The following is a 14,091-nucleotide window of genomic DNA, read 5'->3' as shown; positions in this document are numbered from 1 at the left end:
TATTTATGCTATTACAGTTCCAATTTTCTCTCCCTTTCCCCACCTCCACTCAGTTGTACCCCTTTCCATACCCCAAAACCTATCCCCATATTTTGTCCATGTCCATGGGTTGTGCATAATATTCTTTGGTTAATATCTTCACCTTCTTTCCATCCCATCACACACCTGTTTCCTTTCTGGAAGTTGTTAGTCCTGCTATTATTTTGTTCATTGGTTTATTGTGTTCACTAGATTCCACATATAAGTGAGATCATGTGGTATTTTTCTTTCAATTACTGGCTTAATTAACATAATTTTCACCAAGTCCATCCATGTTGTTGCAAAATGTAAGAGTTTCTTGTTTTTTACTGCTGGGTAGTATTCCATTGTGTAAATGTACCACAGCTTTTTTATCCACTCATCTACTGATGGATATTTGGGCCGTTTCCTGCAGTTGGCTATTGTAAATAGCACTGCTATAAAAAGGGGTGCATATGTATTTTATATTGCAGTTTTGAGATCCTTGGGGTCTATTCCTAGAAGTGGAATCACTGGGTCAAAAGGGTTCTATTTTAAATTTTTTGAGGAACCTCCATATTGTTTTCAACAGTAGCTGCACCAGTCTGCATTTCTACCAACAGTGCACTAGGGTTCTCCTTTCTCCACATCCTTGCCAACACTTGTTTGTTGATTTATTGGTGGTAGCCATTCTGACAGGTTTAAGGTCATATCTCACTGAGGTTTTAATTTGCATTTCTCTGGTGATTAGTGATATTGAGCACCTTTTCATATGCCTATAGATGCTGTGTATGTTCTCTTTGGAGAAGTGTCTATTCAGGTCTTTTGCCCATTTCTTAATCAGGTTGTTGGTCTTCTCAACTTTTTCTTTGATTAATTCTTTGTATATTTTGGAGATTAAACCCTTGACAGATGTATCATGGGCAAAAATGTTCTTCCTTACAGTAAGTTCCTATTTACTACCCATCTTTTCATCTAGGACTCTTATGGTGCCACAACTTACATTTAAGTCTTTTATCCATTTTGAGTTTATTTTTGTGTATGGTGTAAGTTGGCAGTCTAGTTTTATTATTATTTTTGCATGTACCTGTCCAGTTTTTCCAACATCATTTATTGAAGACATTGTCTTTCCTCTATTGAATGCTCTTTCCACATTCGTCAAATATCAATTGACCATAAAGGTGTGGATTTATTTCTAGGCTCTCTGTTTTGTTCCATTGATCTGTATGCCTGTTCATATGCCAGTACCAGGTTGTTTTGACTATAGTGGCTTATAATGTAATTTTATATTAGGTATTGTGGTCCCTCCAACTTTGTTCTTTCTCAAGATTGCTGAGGCTATTCAGGGTCTTTTTTAAAGTATTTTTTTATTGATTATGCTATTGTAGTTTTCCCAATTCCCCCCCCCCCCCCTTATCTCCCCTCCACCCTGTCCACCCAACCCTCCAGCATCTTCCTACTTAATTCATGTTCGTGGGTTATACATATAAGCTCTTTGAGTCCTTTGTTTCCTATACCATTTTTTATCTTTCCCCATCTATTTTATGCCTACTAATTATGCTTCTTCCCTGTACCTTTTCCCCCATATTCTTCCCTTTCCCCTCCCCACTGCACTCCCTCTGTGTGATGTCCATTTCTCTGATTCTGTTCTTTATCTGGCTGTTTGCTTAGTGTTTGTTTTCATTGTTTTTCTTTTCTTTTAGATTCCTTTGTTGATAGATATGAATTTGTTGTCATTTTATTGTTCATATTTTTTATCTTCTTTTTTCTTAGATAAGTCCCTTTAACATTTCATATAGTAAGGGCTTGGTGATGATGAACTCCTTTAACTTGACCTTATCTGGGAAGCACTTTATCTGCCCTTCTATTCTAAATGCAACCTTTGCTGGATAGAGTAATCTTGGACGTAGGACCTTGCTCTTCATGACTTCAAATACTTCTTTCCAGCCCCTGCTTGCCTGTAAGGTTTCTTTTGAGAAATCAGCTGATAGCCTTATGGGAACTCCTTTGTAGGTAACTGTCTCCTTTTCTCTTGCTGCTCTTAGGATTTTCTCTTTGTTTTTAATCTTGGGTAACTTAATGATGATGTGCCTTGGTGTGTTCCTTTTTAGGTCCATCTTCTTTGGGACTATTTGGGCTTCCTAGACTTCCTGGAAGTCTACTTCCTTTGCCAGACTGGGGAAGTTTTCCTTTATTATTTGTTCAAATAAGTTTTCAATTTTTTGCTGTTGCTCTTCTCCTTCTGGCACCCCTATAATTCAGATATGGGAATGTTTCAGGTTGTCCCAGAGAGTCCTCAGCCTCTCTTCATTGTTTTGGATTTTTGTTTCTTCTTTATGATCCAGTTGGATGTTTATTTCTCCCTTTTGTTCCAAATCATTGCTTTGAATCCTGGTTTCCTTCTTGTCACTGTTGGTTCCCTGAATATTTTGCTTTATTTCATTTTGGGTATCTTTCATTTTTTGACCAAGCTCAATCAGTTCTGTGAGCATTTTGATTACCAGGGCTTTAAATTCTCCATCAGTTAGGTTGGCAATGTCCTTATCACTTAGTTTTGAGATTTTGCTGTGTTCTTTCATTTGGACCATATTTCTTTGTCTTGGCACACTGGTCTGGTTGTTCTAGTTGACTTTTTCTTTAATTCCTTGGTTGTTGGAACTCCATGCAGTTTAATTTTCTGGTGCTTCTGGTTGTATATTGATTTTCAATTGGTTGTTATCCTCTTTTTGGTTGTGGGAGGAAGTGAAGGGTTTCTACCTACACCTCCATCTTGGCCAGAACCCCTTTTGGTTCCATATTAATTTTTTGAATATTTGTTCCTGTTATGTAAAATATGCCATTGGTATTTTAACAGGAATTGCATTGAAAGTATAGATTGCTTTGGATAGTATGAATATTTTAATGATAATTATTCTGATCCATGAGTATGATGTATGCTTTCACTTATTTGTATCTTTCTCAATTGCTTTCTTCAATGTTGTATAGTTTTCTGAGTACAGGTATTTTCCCTTCTTGGTTAAATTTATTCCTAAGTACTGATTTTTCTTGTTACAATAGTAAATGGGATATTTTTTAAAATTTCTCTTTCTGAGAGCTCATTATTGGTATATACAAATGGCATCAACTTCTGGGTATGGATTTTGTAGAGGATATAACCCTTGTAAACATATATGCACCCAATATAGGAGCATGTAAATATATTTTAAAAAACCCTTGATGAACTTCAAGAGAGAAATTGACTTAAAGTCAGCCATAGTAGGGACTTTAACACCCCAATTACATCAATGAAAAGATCTTCCAGACCAAAAATGAACACCTAAAAGAATTAGAAATAGAACAACAAGAAAATCCAAGAGTAAGTAGAAGGAAGGAAATAATACAGATTAGAGTAGAAATAAATGACATAGAGGACAAAAAATACAAAAGATCAATGAAGCCAGAGCTGGTTCTCTGAAAAGATAAATAAGATTGATGATGGAGGAAGATGGCATTGGGGTAGGAGGGAGCAGACACCACTTTCTCTTACACATGGGAGAAAATCCTAGCTGATCTATGGAGTGAAAGAGCAAACAACTAACAGTACCTCTGCATATATGAAAATAAGGTACCAAAAATTGTAGCGGAACTGAAAAACCAAATGGTAAGGAGAGTGCTTCAGGATGATAAGGTCCCAGGGACTGGCAGGGGGACCAGGGCGACTACAGCCACGGGCCCAGCGTGCACTGGGTCTGCCACAGAGTCCTTGGGAGAGAGCCAGGGCAACTGCTCCCTCCCCATCCAAACAAGGTCTGAGCAGCATTGGGAGAGACCTGGTTGCTTGAAGTCAAAGAGAGGGGGATTAGGACTTGTGACAGGACATAAATGAGCAGTAGCCATTCTTAGATAGGAGCGGGACAGCAGCCATTCTCAGACAGCAGCCATTCCCAGATAAGCAGTTATCTCAAGGTCGTTCGCTAATCCCCACTTTTAGCAGCTGCACTCCCTCCCCTCCTCCTTCTGCCTGTGTAACAAGAATATAAGGAAGCCCCAGCCTAAGCTGGGTGCCCAGAATTTGTAATTTATCTCCTCTGGGTCCTCATGTGTGAATAAACTCCACTTCATAAACTCCCAGGCCGTCTGAGTGGTCTTTTCTATAACATTTTGGTTCCCTGACCGGGAAATGACTCACACGAGCAGGCTGTTGCCTTCTGTGAAGGCGGCCTTGGGGTGGCTGGTGGGGCCTGGCAGTGATAAAGAGGTGCGTGCGCCCCAGTGATTTCGGGTCCTGAACATCCCGGGCTCCGCAGGCTCGGCCCCCGGACCGCTCTTTGACCCAGGCTGGTGGGGTGCGAACTGGTGGTATCTGGGAAGGCGCCAATCTGGAATCTGGTAGGTGCCCCACAGGGACCAGGAGCCCGAAAACCAGGCCCACTCTTGGAGTGGAAGGAGGGACTGATCACCCCTCAGGCCAGAAGGCCCAGGCAGGGCTCCCACAGTTCAGGAGGCCCAGACAGGGTTCCCACAGTTTGGGCAGGTGGGAACGTAATAAACTCGGTGTGTTTGTGTGAATGACTGTGTTTGTTGCTCCACGGGTGGAAGCCTACGGAGCGTGAGTGAGCCCTAACCTGCGGTTCCTCGGTCTGTCATACAGCATAATGGCTGAGAGTTTAACCCGAATTCTACACAAGCAGCCTTAGCTAAGATGGACCTAAGTACCCCGAGAGGGGTGAGGCCAGGCGGGCGACCTGGCCCCCTTCCCTTGTCTGTCAGCACCGATCGGGAGAATTCATCATGGGGTGGGGGGGTCCTGCCACAGTACTATACTGCATGCATGTTGGAGATTGGGCAGCAAGCCATGTGGGTGTACCACCATTTTGGGTAAAATGGAGGACGAGCCACGTGAGTGCCCCACTGTGGAGGGTAGAGTGTGCATGGTTGTTGTCATCTTGGATGATGGGTCACCTGAGAGCCCCTCCATCTTGGAACTGGGCAAGGTGCCAAGCTAAGGGTTCTTTTCAGGTTATAGGCTGTATGCTGCTGCTGTGCGGGCACTGCATCAGTCTGGTTCTCTGTGTAACTGGTTCTGACAGGAATGGCTCTGGTTCTGAAGGACATGAACTGAGGTTGAAGGGTGAGCGTCTGACCTATAGGGTGTTTGCAGGGTCTGAGCTTCAGAAAGCTACAGGATGTCCCTGCAAATCTAGGGAATTTTAGTGGAAGGTACCTGCAGTGCCAGGGACTTTTGGCTGCCACATACTGAGTTTAAGTACAGTCCTTCCCAGTGTGGGAAAGGAACCAGGATTAAAAGAGAATGATGGTCAATCTGAATGAGTAAAATTATGTATAAAGAATGTAAAAGTTTTAAACCTGGAGTAAAGGAAACCTCAACTACTTGTTTTCTGGTTTTGTGGGAAAAGAGCAAATTTCTAACATTGGTGTTGTTTCTGATCAGAAACGCTCTATACTTGAAGACCTGTTTAAGGTCACCTGTAAGACCTAAGAAAGGTCACCTGTAACCGGTCAGGGAGAATGCCTTTGCCACTTGGGACCCAGGAAGGGTCATTTGGGGCTGATGAGTGCTTCAGCCAGAGGCAAAGGAGCATGTCTCTGTGAAGCACTGATGGACAAATTGGTGCAAGAGAATGCCCCTACCTGTGTATTGTTCTGGAACTCTGTGTTTTGGATTTTGCTCTGTGTCTGCTCTAAAAAGGAAATTGAGGATTCCAGGGAAGGCTGAAACCTCACACTCTGTAGGAAAGTAAATAAAAAAAATATAATATATATATATAAATAAAGATGGTCTGTGGGAAACTGCAAAAATAAATGGAAAAATAAAAGTTTTAGGAAGGAATTACGTGGTGTTAGTTAATAATAGAAGGTATAAGGCATGGAGATACAATCTTGGTGGATATCAGAAGCTGTATGAAAGAAAGAATAGAGGGTTTGTGAGTGTTACAGAATGTCTGGAAGTGAAGGTTTTTAGAAGCCCGGTGGACATTAAGAGGGAAAGGATTTTCCTTCACACTTTATACTTTTCTCCCTACCTGATCCCTCCAGAATTTGGCATTCTGAAGGAGTGAGTGAAGACATAAGGTTTCTTTGCTTAAAACCAATAAGACCAGTTGCTGATAGTGGTTTTGTTAACCAAGACTTCGACTGGAATGTCATACCTGAAGGAGGCATGTATGGATTCTGGTCATCACCAGAAAGCCCTGAGGAACTGGGATTGACTTGCGAAACTAGCGTAAGCCCACAAGAAAAGCCTGGTACTTTGGTTAATTGTGTGGTTCATGGCAGTCTTTCCAGGGAAGGAACAAAGGTTGCTTTCATAAAAGATGGCCAAAAAGGAACCTGTGGGCACAATGGAAGCCTCAAGGATTTGAGTGAAACAACTGGTACAGGTGAAGCCAGATGGCAGATGTGTGGCTCTGCTTCTGTGCCCTGAGGGGCAGACTGAGCAGTCAATCTAAAGGTTCCCTGTGTAAGTTCCAGCAAAGCAGACTTAAAGATCATAAGTGATCCAGGCTGCTCTTGGTGTGTTTATGCAAATGAACAGTCAAAATGAAAAGCAGAACTCAAAGTAGTCCCTTTAATAACAGGGAGGGTGATCTTAAGGAGAAAAATTGTGGTTCAAGGAAAATCACAATGCTCAGTATTGGACATCAGAATGATGCAGCTAACTGTCTTGAAAGTTTCTTTTCATTTGAAAGTTGAAACTGGTTTTTTAATATCATCAAAGATGTACAATTTACAGGTATGGAGGACCTGTCAAATTGCCATTGCTAAATGTCATTGCAGGAAGGACCTTGCAACTGAACACCTTCCCAAAAGACAGTCTCACAGGCACAGAGACTGGTTTGGGGACTATTGTGTGAATTAACCTGTGTGTTCTGTTTTCATAGGACGTATGCCTATGACTTCATTACCTGAGTGATTGGTTGCAATATAGGCCTCACTTAAGGAGTCCATTTTTCATCATCGCCCCCTGAAACTCAATGGTTTGGCTGAACTAAGTGGTTGGGTTGGTGAGCTGTTTGGGCGACCTGTGGGCTTCACTTTACAACTGATTTTCCCTTTTCTGTCTTGATGGCTTGGACAGGAAGGGTTCAAATATTTGAATGGAGGGAAATCCTAATATATTCCCCTCAGCCCGAGTGAAGTATAATGGGCTACAAGAGTTTTGGATAAGTGTAGCATGCCTTGTACCCCTTCCTCCAGATAAGCCATTCTTTACTTAAGTTCCTGCCTTTGTCATTTAGTGGTTATGATTTAATTGTGCCTTCCAACTCTTTCCAAATCTGTCATCTCCAGAATATGACCAGGATGCCAATGGTCCAGTAATGCCAGTCTTTGGACACCAAGCCTGCGACTTTCTGGTGACAGCCAACTGACCAGGATTCTGCAAGGTCCTTCCCCTTACAGGAAGGACTCCCTCTGTGCTGCATCCCCCCCATTCAGGGCACCCCAGACCCATGGGTAGGTAGGACGACATCCATGCCCAGCTAGAAGCAGTTACAAGAAGATGAGACCTTCATCCATTGTCCTTTAAAAGAATTTAAAGTGGGTGTATATCTGAAATGAGAGATTGTTACAGGGTGCAGCCAAGAGGGGGGATCCCAAATGGGCATTTAAAATGGGGTCCAGAACTCAAGGTGTCCAGGAGATTTTAAGATGTCTTCACCCCTTCCCCCACAGGTGTGAGTTGGGGGAGAGACACACGGAGCAAGAACATGCAGGGCTGTTTTGTACAGCAACAGCTTTACAGCTAATCCATGGCATAGTCATTTGACTTACCTATAGCCTTCTGCTGGTCACTTAGATATGCTGAATAGCTGTTGCCATGCTCTGGGCCAGGGAAATTAAAAAAAAAAGACCCCCTCAGCCCAAGATGTGGCTAGGAGGCAGGTCCCCCGAGTTACAGTGCCTGTGCGGGAGCTTGGAGAAGATTGGCTCCATGACATGGGGCCACACCTGCCCAGACCCATGATGGTAGCTGGACGGGAGCGGGTACTGACCCGTCCAGGATCCGTGGGCTGTCAATGAAGCAGCCGTCACCCTCCACTCGGTCGTCCCGAACCCGTACACCCTCCTGAGCCAGCTTCCCCCAACAGCAACGTGGTTTATCTGCCTTGATCTGAAGGATGCCTTCTCCTGCATTCCTGTGGCACCTTCCAGCCAACCCATTTTTGCCTTCAAATGGGAAGACCTGCACACTGTGGTCAAGACTCAGTTAACCTGGACTAGACTTTCCCAGGGGCTTAAGAACTCCCCAACCTTATTTGGGGAAGCCCTAGCAGAAGACCTGAAGCCCCTCACTGAGGGCGGGGCCAGACCTGAGGATTCTGCAGTACATGGATGACCTCCTCCTGGCAGCCCCATTCCAAGAACAGTGCTGGGAGGGAACGCATATGCTGCTGAAGCGCCTGACTGAATTAAGGAAAGAACACCAGAGGCACATCCTGAACACACTCCTACTCTTCATGTCGAGTTGCAGAGGGCACGTGCTGTGTATCTGAAGTGCCCCCACAGCCATCCTCGCAGTCCTCTGTCATGGCCCTTCACGGTGCTCTGTCAGGTCCGCCTGCTCCAGTGGCCTGCAAGCTCCCTCGGGGTTCTGGCCGCATTGCCTGGCGCAGAGCTCAGCAACCAGGCCTGTCGGAAGTACTCATGGTGTGATCAGGGGTGCGGACGGAAAATGGCAGAGTTGTCAACACCCTCCAGAACCTCATCTGATTTCTGAGAAAAATGCTCATTTCCCTGAGAAAAAGCCAGCCTGCACCCTGCTGCTGTGGAACTCGGCCCCTCTACCAGGCTTTGAAAGGTCCAGACATTAAGCCCCTAGAATAGGGAGAAAATGAAGAGAAAGCCTTCCAAGATATCAAGGGGTGCCTCAGTGATGTTCCCTCCCTTGGATTGCCAGAGCTAGGCCTGCCTTTTGATCTGTATACCCACAAGAGAGACAAGGTAACCCTTGGGTCCTGACCCAGCCTGTCGGACCATGGCAATACCTGGTGGCTTACCTGTTTAAGCAGTTGTGTTACAGAACAAACAAGGAGGGGCCTGGGATGATATACTATTATTGAAAGGAGGCCCTGGGTCCGTTATGTCCGCCGCCCTAGGAAAGACGTCCCTCAATGCCAGAGATTTGTGAAAAGGAAAGGAAATGTTTATTTAATGCTATACAAACTTCAAGTAGTGACCTAATGTCTTTATCAAAGATCCTAAAGTCCCTAAAAACACCCACAAACACAGTCCTTCCTTCTTTCCCCCTTTGCCCAGTCCAGAGTACCGTATCTCAGGAAAGGAAATAGAAGTCCATGGCTCAGGCAGTCCTCTGGTTCTTCCCAGTTAGTCCTCCATCTCGACTGGGAGACCTCCCTGGGTTCCCGGCACCCTCAGCTGAGTCACCGGGATCTCTGCTAAAACCAGGTGGTGGTTCCCCCTTCTAAAGCTGTGGGGGTCCCCACTCTGTCCAGGCTGCATGGTTCTCCCTCTCTCAGGGCTGCGGGAAGGGAGAGTCCCCACTCTGTCCAGGCCGCGTGGTTCTCCCTCTCAGGGCTGCCGTGTCTGGGTTTAAATCCCCCGCGCCAATCTTCTTCTGCAGCCCCATTTCCAATTCCTCCTACACTTGGGCACACTTGCCTTCAATCTGCTGTCTTCTCCAGCTTTTCTGGTCACCATCGTGGGTCTGGGCAGGTGTCACCCCATGTCATGGAGCCAATCTTCTCCCAGCTCCCACGCAGGCGCTGTAACTCAGGGGACCTGCCTCCCAGGTCCCATTTTATGGGGGCAGTCCCTTTCCATCCCCCTGGCCTTGAGCATGGCCATGGCTATTTAGCATATCTAAGTGACCAGCCAAAGGCTATAGGTATGCTAAATGACCATGCCATGGATTAGCTACAAAGCTGCCCTGCATGCTCTTTCTCTGTGTGCCCCTTCCCCCAACTCACACCTGTGGGGGAAAGGGTGAAGACACCTTAAAATCTCCTGGACACCTTGAGTTCTGGACCCCATTTCAAATGCCTATTTGGGATCCTCCCTCTTGGCTGCACCCTGTAACAGTTGGACCATGTCACCACTGGTTGGCCACCTTGTCTGAGGGCAGTCGCTGCTGCCGTGACCCTCTTGCAAGAGGCAGTCAAGTTAACTCTAGGCCAAGAAATCAGTCTTCATGTACAACACGCAGTGAACAGCCTCCTTGCTGGGCAGGGGCATAAGTGGCTGTCGAACCCTAGACTGACTCAGTACCAGGGCATCCTCCAAGGAAACCTGAGGGTGCATGTTAAGACTGTGAAATGAGTCAATTCAGCCACGTACTTACCAGCAGAACTTGGAGAGTTGGACCATGACTGTCTCAAAGTAACCGAAGAGGTCCACGCTAGCTGGCTGGACCTCTAGGACCAGCCCCTGGCCTGACCTGATGTCACCTACTACACATGGGATGGGAACAGCTATATGGTTGAGGGCAGGAGAGTCACCAGGTACGCAGTAGTGGATGACTGCGGAATAGTGGAGACTGCCAGATGGGAGAATATATATATACCGCAAGGACAAGCTAGCAATGTAGTAAGGCAGTGCCATGCCCTCACCCACATGGGCAGGACCTCCCTAGAAAATCTGCTGAAGAGGTATTTCTATTTCCCCAACCTGGCAGCACTTTGTGCTTCCGCCTCAGCACAATGCCTAACATGTGCTTGGAACAACACCGCCGGACACCCAGAGATGAGGCCAGGATACAGCACACAGGTAGACAACCCTTTGAAGACCTGCAAATAGACTTTACTGAAGTCAGGCCTAGCCGAGGGTTTAAATACCCCCTGATGATTGTGTGTACCTTCTCTGGATGGGTTGAGGCTTTCCCCACCAAGACAGAGAAAAGCCGGGAAGTCACCTGAGCCCTCCTGAGAGAGGTAATCCCAAGGTATGGATTGCCTGTGACCATTGGAAGTGATAACGGGCCAGCCTTTGTCTCACAAATCGTCCAAGAAACAGCTAAGCTTCTGAACATTGAGTGGAAACTATACACTGCCTATCGACTCCAGAGTTCTGGGAAGGTAGAGCAGATGAACCGGACTCTGAAAGAAACCTTAGCTAAATTCTACCAGGAAACTGGACTGCCCTGGATGGACTTGCTGCCGCTAGCATTGCCTAGGTTGCAGAAATCACCCCTTGGATCCACTATAGCCAGGCCAAAACAGCAGCAGATCCTGAGGACCCAAGGACTAGGCCTGCACCTAGAATACCCACGCTGAGGCAGTGGAGGACGCCAGCCAGTAAAGAAGACACCAAGGAATGGACCAGTGTTCTGCAGGGTACCTGACTTTAATTGGCACCTTCATAGGAGCATTGGGAATTGGACTAGTGACTGTGGCCCTGTGAATGGAATCCCATGGAGCGGATCACCCTAGGAATAGGTTTATCTTTGTTGTGGTCTCTGCATTTGGGTTTATTGTATGCTTCGCTTGACAAATGCGGCCCCTGTCTCAGCCCCAGCCTGTAAATGTAATACCCCCGGGCATAGGATTATGCTCGGTGGTGGAGTAAGATAGTCTCTTACTATCTCTCAGGGTCAGCTTTCAGCTCCTCCGCTGACATGCCATCAGGTTGTGTTCAGCCACAGCAATCCCTCTGCACTTGGGGAGGGAAGGTATACTGGACTGGAGTAATATCCGGACCATAGGATACCAGACCTGAAGGTGTCAGGCATATGGGGACCCTGCATCTCCAGACCTTGGTCTAACCCCTGGGGCCACGGTGACTCATAGGGCAGCTGCCAAAGTGTTAGCCCTCCAGTGGTACCAACACCAGTATCAGCAGTTGCAACCCTCCCCAGCACCTCAACCATATAGCCAGGTATATGGTGATGCTAAAGGGGTAAAAGCACTTTATAGCATCAAAAGGGGGGGACTGTGACAGGACATAACTGAGCAGTAGCCATTAGATAGGAGCGCTTCTTAGGTAGGAGCGGGACAGCAGCCATTCTCAGACAGCAGCCATTCCCAGATAAACAGTTATCTCAAGGTTGTACGCTAATCCCCACTTTTAGCAGCTGCACTCCTTCCCCTTTCTGCCTGTGTAACAAGCATATAAGGAAGCCCCAGCCTAAGCTGGGTGCCCAGAATTTGTAATTATCTCCTCTGGGTCCTCATGTGTGAATAAACTCCACTTTGTAAACTCCCAGGCCGTCTGAGTCATCTTTTCCATAACAGACTAAGTGGCAAAAACACAGGGGCTGTGAGCACCAGTGGAGTCTGTGGATGCCGGCAGAGTTGAGAGCCATGCAGTGATGGCCCTGACCTCGATAGTTCCTGGTCTGGCTGGAGAATTGGGCTGTGCCAGAGGCCAGGTAGCAGTATGGAGTGGCAGGCTTGAGTAGAAGGAATTTCTCAAAAAGAAAAAGTGAAAAGAGACACTGACACTGTTTGGGGAATTCTCCTGAGCAGCCACTGTGCTCCGGATGCCCCCCACCCCCACTCCCCCACCCGGCTGGGCAGTGATCCCGAGGTTGTGAGGAAGGCCCTGCACACCCCCATAGCACTGGGAAGGGTGTGCACCCAAACCCGTGAGACCGAGGCCAGCCTAGCTGAATGCGCACAAGCCTGTACCCCAGCCCACAGTGGTAACCACAGGGAAAGTGCCCTCTGAGGAACACTTGGATCCCACACCCAAGGCGCCAACCTAGCTCTGGGGAAGGTGCATGAAGTTGACTTGGTGAAGACTGGGAAGGGAGAAAAGCCATACCAATAGCCCCTTAGCCTACTGCAGCCAGCAAGACCAGAAAAACTGGTTTGGCCGATTTGAAACCAACAAGAGGCTCTTTTTTTTTTTTAAGAGTTTTATTTCTTTTTTTAAATTATTTTTTAAAAGATTTTATTTATTTATTTTTAGAGAGGGAAGGGAGGGAGAAAGAGAGAGAGAGAGAAACATCAATGTGCGGTTGCTTGGGGCCATGGCCTGCAACCCAGGCATGTGCCCTGACTGGGAATCGAACCTGCAACACTTTGGTTCACAGCCCGAGCTCAATCCACTGAGCTACACCAGCCAGGCCTTTTCTCTTTTTTTTTAAAATTAACTTTTTATTTTTTAATTTTTGTTATTTTTAATCTTTCAATTCCTTTTCCTCTCTTTCCTTCTTTCTTGTTTTATTCCTTCTTCCTTTCTTTCCAATTTTATCTCCTCTTCCTTCCTTCTTCTGCCTTTTTATTTTTTTAATGCCTACAAGTAAGACAAAAAAACCCTGAAACTGTGAAAAGACCAGAGTTGGACCCAAAGAGGGGGCATCCCAACAGCTGAGACAGTGAGAGAAATTTCCCTTTGCTACTACAGAGAACCTGCAAGTTATTGCATATTTGTATAATTATTATTATTTTCATTATTTTACATCTTTTGTTTTAATAGTATTTTCATATTCCTCTTCTTTCTGCATAGTCTTCTTTGCTTGCTTAGTTATATTTTATCGTTTGACAGGTCTCCCCTGTTCTCTCTTTCACAGTGTATTGCTAATTTATTGTCCTTCACTTGACTTGTGTTCCATTAGCAACTACTCAAGGTCCTATACTCCCTTAGTTTTTCAGATCACATAGATTCTGTCATATGATTGTTGCTCTAATATTATTGTAAATAATAGCTGTTCCATACAATTGTACATACTTCACAACATCCCTCCCAGATCTTAGCCCACTTCATGGTTTCCTGAACTCTATTACTGTAGTGGTTAACTCTATTCACACACACACTATACCTATTTACTATCCTTTACTCCCACCTTACCTCAGATTCTGACCTCCCACAACCTCAATGCTTTCTAGATCCAACTCACAATCCTTCCCTCCTCAACAAGAGTCTTACCTTCCCATCCTTTCTAAAACATGGCTAGTTGGGTGGAAGATCACGGTTAACACTATACATAGTCAAAGGACGTCCTATCTCTTCTCTATTGGCTGCTACTGTAAATATCATAGAATACTCTCTTGCTGTCTTAAACCATTTTGCCTTCCCCCTCCAAATGATCACAAAAAAGAGTAAGTGGAAGCTGTGAACACCAGGATAACCACTGGAAAAGGAAACCCAACAGCAAAGGAACCACCAACAGATAACAGAAGAAGGTGAAGGAGA

The 14,091-nt window shown here is 45.7% G+C and overlaps 1 long non-coding RNA gene across 1 annotated transcript in view; it reads right to left on the bottom strand.

The window, feature by feature from the left end:
* Nucleotides 1-8,072, bottom strand: part of LOC118502060 — a 29,125-nt gene extending 21,053 nt beyond the window's left edge. Inside the window, exon 1 of the long non-coding RNA XR_004904735.1 lies at nt 8,062-8,072. This is a non-coding gene — a long non-coding RNA (uncharacterized LOC118502060). The remainder of the gene's footprint in view (nt 1-8,061) is intronic.
* Between the last annotated feature and the right edge of the window lie 6,019 nt (nt 8,073-14,091).

Source organism: Phyllostomus discolor, chromosome 8, assembly GCF_004126475.2.
Source record: "Phyllostomus discolor isolate MPI-MPIP mPhyDis1 chromosome 8, mPhyDis1.pri.v3, whole genome shotgun sequence".
Taxonomy (NCBI): Eukaryota; Metazoa; Chordata; class Mammalia; order Chiroptera; family Phyllostomidae; genus Phyllostomus; species Phyllostomus discolor.
This window is presented reverse-complemented; position numbering and strand designations above follow the sequence as displayed.